The sequence below is a fragment of the Triticum dicoccoides genome, chromosome 2A, assembly GCF_002162155.2.
Source record: "Triticum dicoccoides isolate Atlit2015 ecotype Zavitan chromosome 2A, WEW_v2.0, whole genome shotgun sequence".
Classification (NCBI taxonomy): domain Eukaryota; kingdom Viridiplantae; phylum Streptophyta; class Magnoliopsida; order Poales; family Poaceae; genus Triticum; species Triticum dicoccoides.
Genome location: NC_041382.1, coordinates 227010315 through 227027221, shown reverse-complemented (window position 1 = coordinate 227027221; position 16907 = coordinate 227010315).

The following is a 16907-nucleotide window of genomic DNA, read 5'->3' as shown; positions in this document are numbered from 1 at the left end:
CTATCTTAGGGTTCAGGGTGGGGGGGGGGGCTAGAGGGCTGGCCGGGGCGGCAGTGGCGAGTTGTTTCGGGGCGGCGAGGCGGCGCTAGGGCCGGCGGTTTGGCCGGTGGTGGCTGGCGGCTCAGGGGGGTGCAGGTTGAAGATGAACTACAGGCCCTCCCTAAACTACATGTCAAGTGCCTCACTGCTACCATTGCGTTCAGTTTCGACAGTAGCATTTAGATTCCACAGTAAATTTTAGTTTCGACAGTTAAGTTCAGAGTCAATAGTTTTTACCTCATCTGTTGTAGTCAGGTGGTTTTTGGTGATGTTAATTTTACATCATCTATTGGAGATGCTATTAGAATCCCACTTGAGATTGACGATGTCTGTCTTGTGCTGCTTCAGCCTTGACATCATACGGCTCACCGGAGCTGCTCCAACGACAGAACGATCCATCACAACAGAGCAGTGCCCTGGACGCCGTCTACAGATTCCTCAGATCATCCTCCACACCTCCGACAGCCACTTCTGCCTCAACTGCTTCAGCGACCAACCCAATGATGCTGAGGTCGACACGGCTATGGCAAAGAGGTTGTACACTTGTTGCATCACTTATTACTATACATTCGCGTCGATCCATTAGGGCTATTTTGGTTCAACAGAAAAACATCGATCCACTGGTTGTTACCATTACTCTAAATTTCTGCATGCTCTTCTTACACAATCTCACCATATTTTTTTCGTATGCATGTCAGATATTGTACACAGTCATGCTGAACATGTAGAGAAAAAGAGAAGAGTTTTGCGCGGCAATACAATGTCATGCAGACATCGCTCCATGGTGGGTTCAATGGCAAACCCTCCCCACCCCTCTCCAGATTGTAATCCAGAGGAAGATATCTGTTCTGAGGCGGACTCGGACGCTGCTGACCACTCCTATTTACCCCCGAAGGTGTTTGCTCTACCTTGGCATGATGATGTTAGTCATATCATGCATAAGTTGCCTTGCAGTGCCTACTTTTGACATCATATATGTCATCCGCTTAGTTTACACATGTTCTGTAATGCCACCTATTTAGTTTGTATATCATATATGGGAATTATGCAGTCTCATGTCTTTTAGCCAGCCATAATATATGTGAAATGTGCAATGCCATCCTGTTTAACCAGGCATCATATATTTGAATGATATCTTGCCCATCCTTTTCTTCATTACATTTCCATTTGTCGACAATGTTTGTACATTAAACCACTCTTCCTGTGAATCAGCCATTTGGTTGGGAGATGGAAAAATCTGGAGCGAAAACAAGGCCTTCAGAGCAGACAGTGCTACCTGTCGAAACAAATCTCTTGTTGGGTCCCGATAGCTCCTCAGAGATGGATTCAGAGATAGATGACCAGTCCTATTCCCCCACTGAGGTGTATGCTCTAACTTGGCACGGTTATACTGCTCATATCATGCATACAGTGTCTTGCATTGCATAGTTTAGACATCATATACACAATATTCAACACCATGTTCTTAGTTCAGACATCATATGGAATGCCCTCTGTTTAACATATAAATCACATATGTGAATTAAATGATGCGATCCTGATTACTTAGATAACATGTAGGTGAATTATGTCATGCGATCCTGTTTAGTTATTCATCATATCTTTGAATTATGTTATGCTATGCTATCCAGTTTAGATAGACATCATATATGTGAAATTATGTCATGCTATCCGTTTTAGTTAAACAATATACATGTTAACTATTTCATGCACTCTTTTTTCCACACTATCTATTGCATCTATCTCTCATACAATGTATGTACATTCAACTACGTTTCATGTTTATCAGCCATTTGAATTGGAGCGGGTGATGCCAGTATCTAGCGGACTAAAAACACAGTCTTCAAATAAAACAGTGCTACCTCTTGGTGGAGATAGCACCCCGGTTGTACATGCACAAGAACCAGCCCTACCACACATAACCCAAACTCTCACAGATTGTACCCCTACTACGATGGACAGAGAACCAACTTCACCCAATCTAACCCCAACCCCAGCCAATAGTAACCCAGTTCCTGTTGACACAACACCATCTCCACCACAGAGTGCCCAAACAAGAGTATTTAGTAAGGCAGCTCCAGTGCCCAAAGGGCCAGTACTATCACGGTGAACCCCAACTCCACCAGTTAGTATGCCTATTCCTGTGGAGGAAGCACAACCAGCTAGTCGTAGTTTAGCATCTATCGCATTTGATGTTGTTAAATCGTATGTGCGTATCTTCCCATCTTGGAAGTATTATACTGAAGATGAAGGAAAATGCCAGTTGCAGGTGTTTGTCCAGGAGTTATGTGTAAGTAATGTTATTCATGGCAATTACTTTGCTTCGTCCCATACATCCTACCTCCATGATGGTTATAATACGACAAATTTTCCCATTTTTCTCTATAGAGAAGGACCGATTTGGAAACTCAGGATGAGGTAACCTGTGCTAATACCTCTGCTATCTTCAAGAATGCTTGGTGGCAGTATCAGAATTACCTGAAGAAAACGTACTTCACCGGCAAAGAAACTCATCAAATTCCCTTACGTTCTCCTGAGACACATTTACTGGACGATGACTGGGAACGCCTTGTTCTGTACTGGTACCGAACCAAGAATGTGGTAAGGTCTATGAGCTCATTTTCTATTTTAAAGTATTATATTCTTGCGTCTTACTGTACTCTGGTCATGTAGAACAAGTGCCTAAACCTGAAGAACAACTGTTCTAATTTAAGATTCCATTGCTACCATAGGACATAGATATATGTTTGTTTGATGATTTTATTATGTACTTGTACTTGGCAATATAAGACTTGGTAGTTTAATCCTGTCCACCTTACTAATGAACTGGTTCACCAAAATGAGTTTCATATACTAGTACATGCTAAACTTGTTATGTGTCTGCTTGTTTCTTCTTTTAGAATGCTGACAGAATATTGGGGAAGAGTGCCTTATTAAGCAACGGTAAAGGAAGTAATGCAGATAAGGTTTAGGATAGTGACACATCCTGTCTTGGTTTAGTGTTGGAGTTACCGGCTAATACCGCTTGCACAAGCTATTCAAACTCACTGTCTGAATCAGTTCGATTTCTTGAGTCTCAACTACAAGCTGAAAGACATTGATCAGCTGTGCTGCGACAAGAAGCGGAAGGACCGCGGAAGTCCCTGGAGCATTCCGATGCATACTTTCTGGTGCAACAACAAGCATTGGAGGATTTTAGCGCCAAACAGGACAAAGCTAATCAGCTTGCCAAGCTTATTGCCAGCATGGTGGATACCCAGGATAACGTTTCTTGAGCTCTTCTGAAGTTGTTTCAGTTATGCTCTTGTTTTGCTGCCGTGTTTATTTGCACTGGTGGCCGATTTTGACGGCCAGTGTATATGATATGCTGCTTTGTTCCCTATATTTGCACTGGTGGCGAACTTTGATGCCCAGTGGATGTAATATGTGTAATAGCCGTGATAGCCTAGCGTTAGTTGCTTGCTTATTTATTTCCTTGTTGTCTTGTTTATTTGTTTGCTTGTAGTCATTGCAGTTCTTTTTCCGCGGTTAACTAGTGGCAGCAATAACCTATTTTTTAAAATTAGGCCACAATAACCATGGGCTAATATTTACTGTAGTGACACTGGGCCTCCTACGGGCCGTAGAAACAGTGGGCCTTCTATGGCCGTAGAAATAGTAGGCCTTCTATGGGCCATAGAAACAATGGGCCTTCTACGGGCCGTATCATCAATGGGCCTTATACGGGCCGTATGATCGATTGGCCAAACATGGGCCAATAACAGGCCGCATTATGGCCGTAAACGGGCTAGAGTTGGAATCCTCCGTTCATGGGCCGACTGTAACGGGCCATCATTAATAGGTCGTATTTGATGACGCTATGAAAATGGCCCAACGTATTAATGGACCACAAACGGGCCGACTGTAACCACAGACTGAATTTGGCCCACAGGAAGAAAATGACAGTAACGGGCCATAAGTAAACGAATGCTGGAAATGAGCCCAAGAATAAATGGGCTCTGAGAAGGCCGAAAGATAACATGGGCTGGAAACGGCCCAACGGAATAACGGGCCATTAATGGGTATAAAGTGATACACTGTTCATTACGGGCCAGTTTCACCACGGGCCGTTAATGGGTGTAAAGTGATACACTGTTCATTACGGGCCAGTTTCACCACGGGCCGTTAATAGGCCAAGAGTTACATAGGGCCTCATATGGGCCGAAAGACGTCATGGGCCATACATGGGCCAGAAGTGAAAACGGGCTAGAATCATATTGGATGGCCTAGATGACGCTACTGGGCCTAATTCGGATAGGGCGTAACGGGCCTTGGGTTAGCGGGCTGTAAATGGGCTATATGCGAACAGGCCGTTAACAGGCTTTACATGGGTCGGCCCGCCACCTTTTGACCAAGTCAAAAGGGCCGGCCTTTTCACAGGAATGGGCCTCTATTGGGCCGTGCCACATGTCGATGTATCATAGGCGCCTATCTGACCCACTGACGAGCTGACACGTATTTTGTCCGGCCAATAAGAATTTTACACGTGGAAATTTCCCATTGGTCGGGGCTGTTAACGGGTTATCGGATCCAAAACCCAACCCGATAGCTTAACGACGTTCCGTTACGGTGGATGCCATGTGTCGGTCACCCTTGATGAAAGCACTTCTGTGACGCGCGATTTATCGTCATGGAAGTGGACACTTCCGTGATGATAATTTTGGTAATGTCATGGAACACTTCTACGACAGCACAGGTATGACTATCTTGATTCTATCATAAATTTGTCATGGATGTACATGCATGACAAAAAAGCGACCTACTGTGACAAACACGTATCATCACGTAAGTGTATTTTTTGTAGTGTGTATCACCATCTCTTCGCCTAACTAGTGCACCTATACAATTTACCATTGTATTGGGTGTGCTGGGGACACAAGAGACTCTTTGTTATTTGGTTGCAGGGTTGCTTGAGAGAGACCATCTTCATCCTACGCCTCCCATGGATTGATAAACCTTAGGTCATACACTTGAGGGAAATTTGCTACTGTCCTACAAACCTCTACACTTGGAGGCCCAACAATGTCTACAAGAAGAAGGTTGTGTAGTAGACATCAAGCTCTTTTCTGGCGCCGTTGCCGGGGAGGTTAGCGCTTGAAGGTATATCTTTAGTTCTTGCAATCGAATCTTTTTGTTTCTTGTTTTATCACTAGTTTAGTCTATAAAAGAAAACTACAAAAAATGGAATTGAGGGTACCTCATATGCTTCATCTTTTTAATATCTTTCGTGAAAGTAAGGATTCCGATAATTGTGCCAAAATGCTAGAAGAAGAAAATGCACTAAAATGTTTGGCACTAAATCTTTGAATGATGAGCATGATTGCAATGTTGTTAGTATTAATTCCTTGAATATCCATGATGCTAATGATATGCAAAGCCACAAGCTTGGGGATGCTATGTTTGATGAATATGATATTTTTAGTCCCCCAAGTTTTGATGAGAAAATATATTATGATGATATCATGCCTCCTATTTATGATGATTGTATTGATGAAAGTGGGTTTGGAAGAGTGTCAACTTTGGGAAGTAATGATCCCACTATTTTAGAGGGTGTTGAATCTTATTGTGATAATTATGAAAGTGGATTTGGAGAGGTCATGACTTTATTTAGTGATGAATCCACTATTTTGGAAGAGGTTCCAATTGATTATGAGAACAAAGTTGCTATCTATGATGATTATTGTGGTGACATGTATGCTATAAAGATTAATGATAACCATGAATCTTGTCATCATGATTTTAATTCTCAATTGGATTATGCCTCACATAATAGTTATTTTTTCGAGTTTGCTCCCACTACTATTCATGAGAAGAAATTTGCTTATGTGGAGAGTAATAAAAATTCTATGCTTGTGCATCATTGAAATAATGCTTTATGTGATAGTTATATTGTTTAATTCATTCATGATGCTACTGAAAATTATTATGAGGGAGGAATATATGCATGTAGGAATTGCAATAATATCAAGTTTCCTCTCTATGTGTTAAAAGTTTTGAAGTTATGCTTGTTTTGCCTTCCTATGCTAGTTGATTATTGTTCCCATAAGTTGTTTGCTCACAAAATCTCTATGCATAGTAAGTGGGTTAGAATTAAATGTGCTAGTCATATTCTTCATGATGCTCTCTTTATGTTACAATTCTTATCTTTTATGTGAGCATCATTGAAATCATCATGCCTAGATAGGGGCGTTAAACGATAGCGCTTGTTGGGAGGCAACCCAACTTTATTTTCAATATTTGATTTTTGCTCCTGTTTAGTAATAAATAATTCATCTAGCCTCTTCTTATATGTGGTTTTATGTTTTTAATTAGTGTTTGTGCCAAGTAGAACCTTTGGGAAGACTTGGGGAAAGTCTTTACGATCTTGCTGTAAAAAACAGAAACTTTAGCGCTCACGAGTTTTGCTGCCATTTTTTACTGGAGAGTGCGATTAGGTTGATTATTTTTGCAGATGATTAATATACAAATTCCTCACCTCCAGAAATTTATGTTAGAATTTTTGGGTTCCAGAAGTATACGTTTGATCCAGATTACTATAGACTGTTCTGTTTTTGACAGATTCTATTTTCTATGTGTTGTTTGCTTATTTTGATGGATCTATGAGTAGTATCGGAGGGTATGAACCATAGATGAGTTGGAATACAGTAGATATTACACCAATATGAATTCAGAATGAGTTCACAACAGTACCTAAGTGGTGATTTATTTTCTTATACTAACAAAGCTTACGAGTTTTCTGTTAAGTTTTGTGTTGTGAAGTTTTCAAGTTTTGGGTAAAGATTCGATGGACTACGGAATAAGGAGTGGCAAGAGCCTAAGCTTGGGGATGACCAAGGCACCCCAAGGTAATATTCAAGGACAACCAAGAGCCTAGGCTTGGGGATGCCTCGGATGACATCCCCTCTTTCGTCTTCGTCTATCGATAACTTTACTTGGAGCTATATTTTTATTCACCACGTGATATGTGTTTTGCTTGGAGCGTCATTTTATTTTCTTTTGTTTTACTTGCTGTTTGAATAAAATACCAAGATCTGAAATTCTTAAATGTTAGAGAGTCTTCACATAGTTGCATAATTATTCGACTACTCATTGATCTTCACTTATATCTTTCAGAGTAGTTTGTCATTTGCTCTAGTACTTCACTTATGTCCTTTTAGAGCACGACGGTGGTTTTATTTTATAGAAATACATGAACTCTCATGCTTCACTTATATCATTTTGTGAGTCTCTAAACAGCATGGTAGTTTGCTTTGGTTATTAATTTAGTCCTAATATGATGGGCATCCAAGAGGGATATAATAAACTTTCATATAAAGTGCATTGAATACTATGAGAAGTTTGATACTTGATGATTGTTTTGAGATATGAGGATGATAATATTAGAGTCATGCTAGTGAATAGTTGTGAATTTGAGAAATACTTGTGTTAAAGTTTGTGATTCCCGTAGCATGCACGCATGGTGAACTATTATGTGATGAAGTCGGAGCATGATTTATTTATTGATTGTCTTCCTTATGAGTGGTGGTCGGGGACGAGCGATGGTCTTTTCCTACCAATCTATCCCCCTAGGAGCATGCACGTAGTACTTTGTTTTGATAACTAATAGATTTTTGCAATAAGTATGTGAGTTCTTTATGACTAATGTTGAGTCCATGGATTATACGCACTCTCACCCTTCCACCATTGCTAGCCTCTCTAGTACCGCGCAACTTTCGCCGGTACCATAAACCCACCATATACCTTCCTCAAAACAGCCACCATACCTACCTATTATGGCATTTCCATAACCATTCCGAGATATATTGCCATGCAACTTTCCACCGTTCCGTTATTATGACATGCTTCATCATTGTCATATTGCTATGCATGATCATGTAGTTGACATTGTATTTGTGGCAAAGCCACCGTTCATAATTCTTTCATACATGTCACTCTTGATTCATTGCACATCCCGGTACACCGCCGGAGGCATTCACATAGAGTCATATTTTGTTCTAAGTATCAAGTTGTAATTCTTGAGTTGTAAGTAAATAAAAGTGTGATGATCATCATTATTAGAGCATTGTCCCATGTGAGGAAAGGATGATGGAGACTATGATTCCCCCACAAGTCGGGATGAGACTTCGGACGAAAAATAAAAATAAAAAGAGAAAGAAAAAAGAGGCCATAAAAAAAGGAGAAGGCCCCAAAAAACAAAAAAACAAAAATGAAATGAGAGAAAAAGAGAGAAGGGACAATGTTACTATCCTTTTACCACACTTGTGTTTCAAAGTAGCACCATGATCTTCATGATAGAGAGTCTTCTATGTTGTCACTTTCCTATACTAGTGGGAATCTTTCATTATAGAACTTAGCTTGTATATTCCAATGATGGGCTTCCTCAAAATGCCCTAGGTCTTCGTGAGCAAGCAAGTTGGATGCACACTCACTTAGTTTCTTTTGTTGAGCTTTCATACATTTATAGCTCTAGTGCATCGTTGCATGGCAATCCCTACTCCTTGCATTGACATCAATTGATGGGCATCTCCCTAGCCTATTGATTAGTCGCGTCGATGTGAGACTTTCTCCTTTTTTTGTCTTCTCCACCTAACCCACATCATTATATTCTATTCCACCCATAGTGCTATATCCATGGCTCACGCTCATGTATTGCATGAAGATTGAAGAAGTTTGAGAACATCAAAAGTATGAAACAATTGCTTGGCTTGTCATCGGGGTTGTGCATGATTTAAATATTTTTTGTGATGAAGATAGAGCATAGCCAGACTATATGATTTTGTAGGGATAGCTTTCTTTGGCCATGTTATTTTGAGAAGACATGATTACTTTGTTAGTATGCTTGAAGTATTATTATTTTTATGTCAATATTAAACTTTTGTCTTGAATCTTATGGATCTGAATATTCTTGCCACAATAAAGAGAACTACATGGATAAATATGTTAGGTAGCATTCCACATCACAAATTCTGTTTTATAATTTACCTACTCGAGGATGAGCAGGAATTAAGCTTGGGGATGCTGATATGTCTCCAAGGTATCTATAATTTTTGATTGTTCCATGCTATTATATTATCTGTTTTGGATGTTAATGGGCTTTATTTTACAATTTTATATTATTTTTGGGACTAACCTATTAACCGGAGGCCCAACCCAAGTTGCTGTTTTCTTGCCTATTTTAGTGTTTTGAAGAAAAGGAATATCAAACGGGGTCCAAACGGAATGAAACCTTTGGGAGAGTTATTTTTGGAACGGAAGCAATCAAAAAGACTTGGAGTAGATGTCAGGGAAGCTTCAAGGTGGCCACGAGGCAGGGAGGCGCGCCTGCCCCTTGGGCGCGCCCCCACCCTCATGGGCCCCTTGTGGCTCCCCTGACCGACTTCTTTCACATATATATATATATATATATCCATATACCCTAAAAACATCGGAGAGCATAATAGATCAGGAGTTCCGCTGCTAGAAGCCTCCGTAGCCACTGAAAACCAATCTAGACCCGTTTCGGCACCCTGCCGGAGGGGGGAATCCCTCTCCGGTGGCCATCTTCATCATCCCGGTGCTCTCCATGACGAGGAGGGAGTAGTTCACCCTCGGGGCTGAGGGTTTGTACCATTAGCTATGTGTTTGATCTCTCTCTCTCTCATGTTCTTGAGGTGGTACGATCTTGATGTATCGCGAGCTTTGCTATTATATTTGGATCTTATGATGTTTCTCCCCCTCTACTCTCTTGTAATGGATTGAGTTTTCCCTTTGAAGTTATCTTATCGGATTGAGTCTTTAAGGATTTGAGAACACTTGATGTATGTCTTGCACATGCTTATCTGTGGTGACAATGGGATATAATGTGATCCACTTGATGTATGTTTTGGTGATCAACTTGCGAGTTCCGTGACCTCGTGAACTTATGCATAGGGGTTGGCACACGTTTTCGTCTTGACTCTCCGGTAGAAACTTTGGGGCACTCTTTGAAGTTCTTTGTGTTGGTTGAATAGATGAATCTGAGATTGTGCGATGCATATCATATAATCATACCAACGGATACTTGAGGTGACATTGGAGTATCTAGGTGACATTAGGGTTTTGGTTGATTTGTATCTTAAGTTGTTATTCTAGTACGAACTCTATGATAGATCGAACGGAAAGAATAGCTTCATGTTATTTTACTACAGGCTCCTGAATAGATCGATCAGAAAGGATAACTTTGAGGTGGTTTCGTACCCTACCATAATCTCTTCGTTTGTTCTCCGCTATTAGTGACTTTGTAATGACTCTTTGTTGCATGTCGAGGGATAGTTATATGATCCAATTATGTTATTATTGTTGAGAGAACTTGCACTAGTGAAAGTATGAACCCTAGGCCTTGTTTCAACGCATTGCAATACGGTTTGTGCTCACTTTTATCATTAGTTACCTTGCTGTTTTTATATTTTCAGATTACAAAAACCTATATCTACTATACATATTACACTTGTATCACCATCTCTTCGCCGAACTAGTGCACCTATACAATTTACCATTGTATTGGGTGTGTTGGGGACACAAGAGACTCTTTGTTATTTGGTTGCATGGTTGCTTGAGAGAGACCATCTTCATCCTACGCCTCCCACGGATTGATAAACCTTAGGTCATCCACTTCAGGGAAATTTGCTACTGTTCTACAAACCTCTGCACTTGGAGGCCCAACAACGTCTACAAGAAGAAGGTTGTGTAGTAGACATCACATATGCTTATCCCATGGGGAGTAATGACTTCACATATAAGAAGTACAGGTGGTAAAATTTATTGAATGTTAGCAAACACAACATTGGTCACTTGAACAATTCATGAAAGAATATTGAAGGAAGAGAGATTTCACATATAAATATACTAACTTGGACATCTTCTATGATTATGAGCCCCATAAGTATTTTCAAACTTGAGCAAATTAGTTGAAGTTGGACAAGGAAGATAGCGTAATGAGTTATGTGTGGGTATGTTTGCATAGAAGTTATATTGTTATGGATCCTCTAACATGTGGTGCTTGCTTAGGATGTTTTGCTAGCCAGAATTTTGTACTAAGTAGAGATACTACTTGTGCATCCAAAACCCTCAAACCTCGTTTCATGACATGAGTGTACACCATATCTACTTATGGATTGAATAACATCCTTGAAGTAAGTTGTCATCGGTGCAAAAAGCAATAAAAATTGCTCCTAAATATGATCTTTTATTGTAAGGGAAAATAAGCGTTGTACGAACTTATGATGGTAAGGAAATAAAAGCGACGGACTGCATAATAAAGGTTCCTATCACAAATGGAAATACAACATGATGTTCCTTTACATTAAGGGTTTTCACATCCAAAATTAAAAAGCGCATGACAACCTCTGCTTCCCTCTGCGAAGGGCCTATCTTTTAATTTCATGTATTTAATTGTATGCAAGAGTCAATAGTATTCCTTCTTATTTCAACCTCAATTATTCTTTAGTTGGCAAGCATTACGTGATGGGGAAATATCTAGGCACATATGGCCATTCAAATATATTTGATCATGAATTTTTATTGTTGACAATTATCTATATGATAAATAAGTTGGGAGGCAAAACATTAAGCCCCTATCTTTCTCTGTGTTCGACGGATGCTATTTGTTCTAAAAATATGCTTTGAGTGTTAGCAATCATGGAAGACTATATGATAGTTGAGTATGTGGAATTTGCTAAATCAAAGCTCTTACATATACTCTTCTTGAAAATAAGATGAATTGCAATTGTTTGATGACTAAGAACATGGTTTGTTAGTTTTCAAGAAACTTTATGGTCTATACTTTAACTTGCGAATAGCTTGCTACTTGATCATGAGAAGTTTTATGACATGAGCTACTGTTTATGATATATAATGATGCTAGAAAAAGTGATTGAAATTATCATTGATCAAACTTGTGCACTTGCTAGCATTCACACTTCATAAATTATTTCTTTTTATCATTTACCTACTCGAGGACAAGCAGGAATTAAGCTTGGGGATGCTGATATGTCTCCAACGTATCTATAATTTATGAAGTATTTATGCCATGTTTACAACAATTTTATATGATTTGGTATGATTTGATTAGAAGCAACCCGGACTGACGCTGTTTTTAGCGGAACTACCTTGGTGTCGTTTTTTGTGCAGAAATAAAAGTTTTCAGAATGGGCTAAAATTTATGGTGATTTTTTATGGACCAAAAGAGACCCCTGAAGCATCGGAGTTGGGCCAGAAGAGTCCCGAGGCAACCACAAGGGTGGGGGCACACCCTACCCCCCAGGAGGGTGCTCCTGTCTTGCCGCTGCCTCGTGGACCCCCTTGACATGAGATCGACGCCAAAAATTCCTATAAATACCGAAACCCCCTAAAACAAACTTAGATTGGAAGTTCCACCGCCGCAAGCCTCTGTAGCCACGAAAAATCAATCTAGGCCCTCTCCGACACCCTACCGGAGGGGTCCATCATCACCGGAGGTCATGGAGGAGGAAGCTGGAGGAGGCCAACATCACCATGGAGGCCAAGGACTAGAGGGCGAACCTCTCCCCATCTAGGGGGGAGGCCATGGAAGAGGAAGCACAAGGGGGAGACTCTCTCCCCCTCTCTCTCGGTGGCGCCGGAGTGCCACCGAGGGAACCATCGCCGCGGTGATTGTCTTCATCAACATCACCATCTTCATCACCTTCCTCATCTATTTTCGGCGGTCCACTCTCCCGCACCCCACTGTAATCCCCTACTTGAACATGGTGTTTTATGCCACATATTATGATCGAATGATGTGTTGCCATCCTATGATGTTTTGAGTAGATTTCTTTTGTCTTTTGGGTTGATTGATGATCTAGATTGGTTTGAGTTGTATGTTTTATTTTGGCGCTGTCCTATCCGTGGTACGCGTCGGTGCTATACAAACGGTTCTTAACTCCTCTCCGTGATGGCATTTGGAACCGTCGCCAAGTGAGTGTGGGCGAAAGGGGGTCCTTCCCACACTACCTAGAAACCGTCGGGGATGGGCGAGGGGCTACTGACGATCGCCATAGAATAAACGTATGAGAAGCCGCCCCAGTCCCACACATTACATCTTGACGTTATGTTTCTGATCAGAGAGACATCCCAAACGGTTACGCTGCTATAGTCGTGTGAAAAAAGTGGACATCAACATTTAGTCTGTCGATATGTTTGTGATAGGTACGTTATCGCACATGGTTCAAGAATGTAAAATGTGTGCGGTGCCTCTACTAATGCCAACGTGTTCATTTTCATAACTGTGTGCGATTGGTATTCCTATCGCACACGCACACTGGCTTGAAACATTTGCCGTATTACCATGAATCGCACATGCATATGATACGAAACCGTGTCTGCGTCCGTCGGGCATCGCATACGTTTCACGTCAAAGAACCATCTGTTCTCTTTTTTCATCGCACACATTGTTTTCTTTCTAACCGTGTGCACATTATTTTATTAGCTCCTGTATATCTTTTATTTTTGCTTGTAATTTATTATTCGAATTGGAAATTTTGAAATATGAAACGTCCAATTAAAATTCTCAGCACAATGGTTCAACAACGAATCCATAAATAAAATTGTAAGTACAATATGTTCAGTAATTACAGGATTAGAAAACAATTAACTATGATGAACCACAATATTTAAAGGCGGTAAAGGTAAAGAGACAAGTGTAAATCATTTTGACTGTTGATGGTGTTGAAGAAGCGGAATGCCCATAATGTGCCTTCCTGCATGCCATAAGCACGAACCACTTTTTTCCAACCCCTTGTGACAATCGCCCGCCCATCCTTCACCGCCTTCAGGAAGACTTCTAGAGCATTATCATGGTAGCATGAATTATATACTCTAACCTTAGTTGTCTCCACTCCGGTCACATAGTTTGCAAGGTAATCATTAGTAATTAGCTTCGGAAACAACTGAAAAGAGAAAATTATCAGATACTGAGGTCTAATAGAGTAATTTGTTGTGGGCAGGGGGAAAAGGCAACACATTACTTACCATCCTAAAGTTCACTGTTGTCTTGGACAAAGTGTAAATAAAGAGCTTAATTCCAATCACTCGTTTCTTTCGCCTAACAATCTTTCTCAGTTTCCTCACTTGACAATTGTTCATGAATATCTCATTGCCCCATACACAAAAGGGATCAAAGCGTGGATCAGTACCGCTTGTCGGGTTTCGGGTTCTGGCAGACCCTTGAGGTTCGAACACTGGGGTGCGCTCGGAGATCTCTCCCCTACCGATCTACGTCCAATCCTCTCGTGCGAACTAAGATGAAAAATGATGAACAACACAAGAGACACGATGTTTATACTGGTTCGGGCCACCGTTGTGGTGTAATACCCTACTCCAGTGTGTGGTGTGGTGGATTGCCTCTGGGGCTGATGATGGACAGTACAAGGGAAGAACAACCTCGCGAGAGGTGTTCTTAAGCTGGTGCGATGAACTGCTAGGGTGAGTTCAGTCGCCTCTCTCTCTCTCTCTCTCTGCTGGGGTTCTGCCAGATCTCTTCGGGGTGTCCCCTTGGGTGTTTTTCTTACTCTGTGATGGCTAGCTCTATTTATAGAGGCCCTGGGCCTCTCCCCAAATAATGAGCGGGAAGGGCGCCAACAATTGGCCATTTCGAAGGGGAACATGTAGTACAAGTTATCCTGACCAAAGGTGGTCTTCGGCTGCCAAAGGCACTGGCGATGACACCATCTTGGTAACCTTTGCCTGATGTCTTGGCCTGTGCTTGCCCCCTTTGCACCAAAGGGGAAACAAGGACACTGCGCAGGCCGGCGCCCGATCGTCATGGCTTGCATCACGGGTTCCTCGCGAGGTACCCTTGCCTTGATCTCTCTGCCTCCTCACGAGCCTGCTTGATGAGGCCGCCTCTGAGGAAGCTTCCTGTCATCCGCCCCGCGAGGCTTGGCCCTTCGCGAGGGTCTTGAGCTTGAGCTGATGAAGACGGGCCACGCTGGGCCCCTACCTAAGCCACGCCGCAGGCCACAGGCAGGCAAGTCTGGGGACCCCCATTCCCAGAACGCTGACAGTAGCCCCCGGGCCCAAGGCGCGCGCGGGCTTGGCTTAGCAGAGAAGCAAAGGGGCAAGCGCGAAGCGCCGCGGGCCCTAACAGCCTGCGACCTTGGGCGCCGCGTGGCGGTTGATTGGGCGTGGGCGTCTGCACTTCCCATGACGCCTCGGCAACTGAACGACTTGACAAATCCCTGCATGCAAAGATATGGGTCATGATTACCTGAGGTCATGGTGCTCGGCGGTTGGCCTTCCTCGACTATAAGTACGAGGCTGCGCGAGCTTCGCCGGTTCACCCCCTTTCCGTCACTCCTCCTCTTCTTATTCCTCATCCTTGCTTGCTCTTGCACCAATGGCACCGATCCACCGGTTTTCAGCTGAGGAGAAGGGAAAGGCCCCCAGAGAGGGTCCTGACCCCCCCCCCCCGCCGAAGAAGCGGCCAATCCTTTGTCACCGGGACGAAGGTGCCTGGCAGGTGGTGTCGAGGCCGTGGTACGAGCGGCCGCCGCCTGGGTTTCCGCTGCCCTTGCATTCCCGCGTCGTAGGCCCCAAGGGGGAGGGCGCCGAGCAACATCGACAGCGTCGCCGCCAACGCCGGCGAGTCACAGTGGTGCGCGTCGTCCCCCCTGGAGTCCACGCGGAGCGCTCCTCTCGCGAGCTTGTGCTTCACGCCGCCATGCCTCCAACTTCGTGGATCCGCCTTCCTCCCTCCTTCGCCTTCGAGATGCCGCCGAGCGAGGCCCTGGAGCTCTGGCTACAGCACGCCGACTGTGGCACCCCTGCAACCGGAGAGGAGGTCGCGACCGTCGATCTGGGCAAGGTCTTCATGACCCGGGGCTGGGGTGAGATTGCTCGGGTCTTTCGGCGCGGATGGCGCCTTGCTAATCCATCTTGAATACGATGGCGCCTCCTTGATGTTCTTCAAGGTCTTTGATGCAGAAGGACGCCGACTGGAATGCTGCCCTAAGGGAAGCGGCAGTGGTGACGAACTGGCAAGGACCAGCCCCGCCCGTTGGTCCTCCTGCAGCTCCTCAGGCAGCAGCGGAGGGACTGCGGGCTTATGTGGCTCCCTCGAACTCCTCGCGACCCCGAAGACGAGCGACGACAGCTACGAGCCTTCGAGATTGCACCGCGCTCGGAGTGGGGCAGCTGCATTGGGCCGCCGACGCCACTGATCCGGATGGGATTGGCGCCAGCACTGGGCAGCCCACTGTTGATGATGGTGTCGCCTGGGGTAGTGCTAGCAAGTAGCGTTCCTTAGGGTTAGCACCTTTTGTTCCCTGCAAGGAATTAAAGCAACACCCCGCGGGGGGTATGTAAGGCGTCTGCCGTGCTTTTGTAATTACTATATCCTTAATATGAGTTGGCGTGAGGTGTCCGTTCTGTTCCGGCTAAGCTCCCCCTTTCTATCCTCACGAGGACTTGGCGCTCTACGCTGACAGGTACCAGTCCCCAGGCAAGCTTCAACTGTCGCTGGTATGCCAGGTCGCGATGCCGTGGTCAAGGCCAGGAGGTTAGCGGCCCGAGGTCCGGTAAGAGCCCCCGAGTCACGATGCTCGGGAGGTCCCCTTTAGCGCTCAAGCAATCCTTGTTGGGCGAGAAAGGAAGGTAGCATTGCCGTGACAGAGTTGCACTGGGCGGGGATTTAGCGCTGCGTTGGTCTAGCTTTTGCGACGACGCGACTTATCTTGTGTGTCCGACGTAGTTCCTCGGAAAGGCGCCTAGCCCGAGAGCGGTGGTCGAGGTACTACTGGGTTAGGCCCTCACGAGCTTCTTCCCACTCCCCCGCACTTTCCTTAACGCTCTACGTC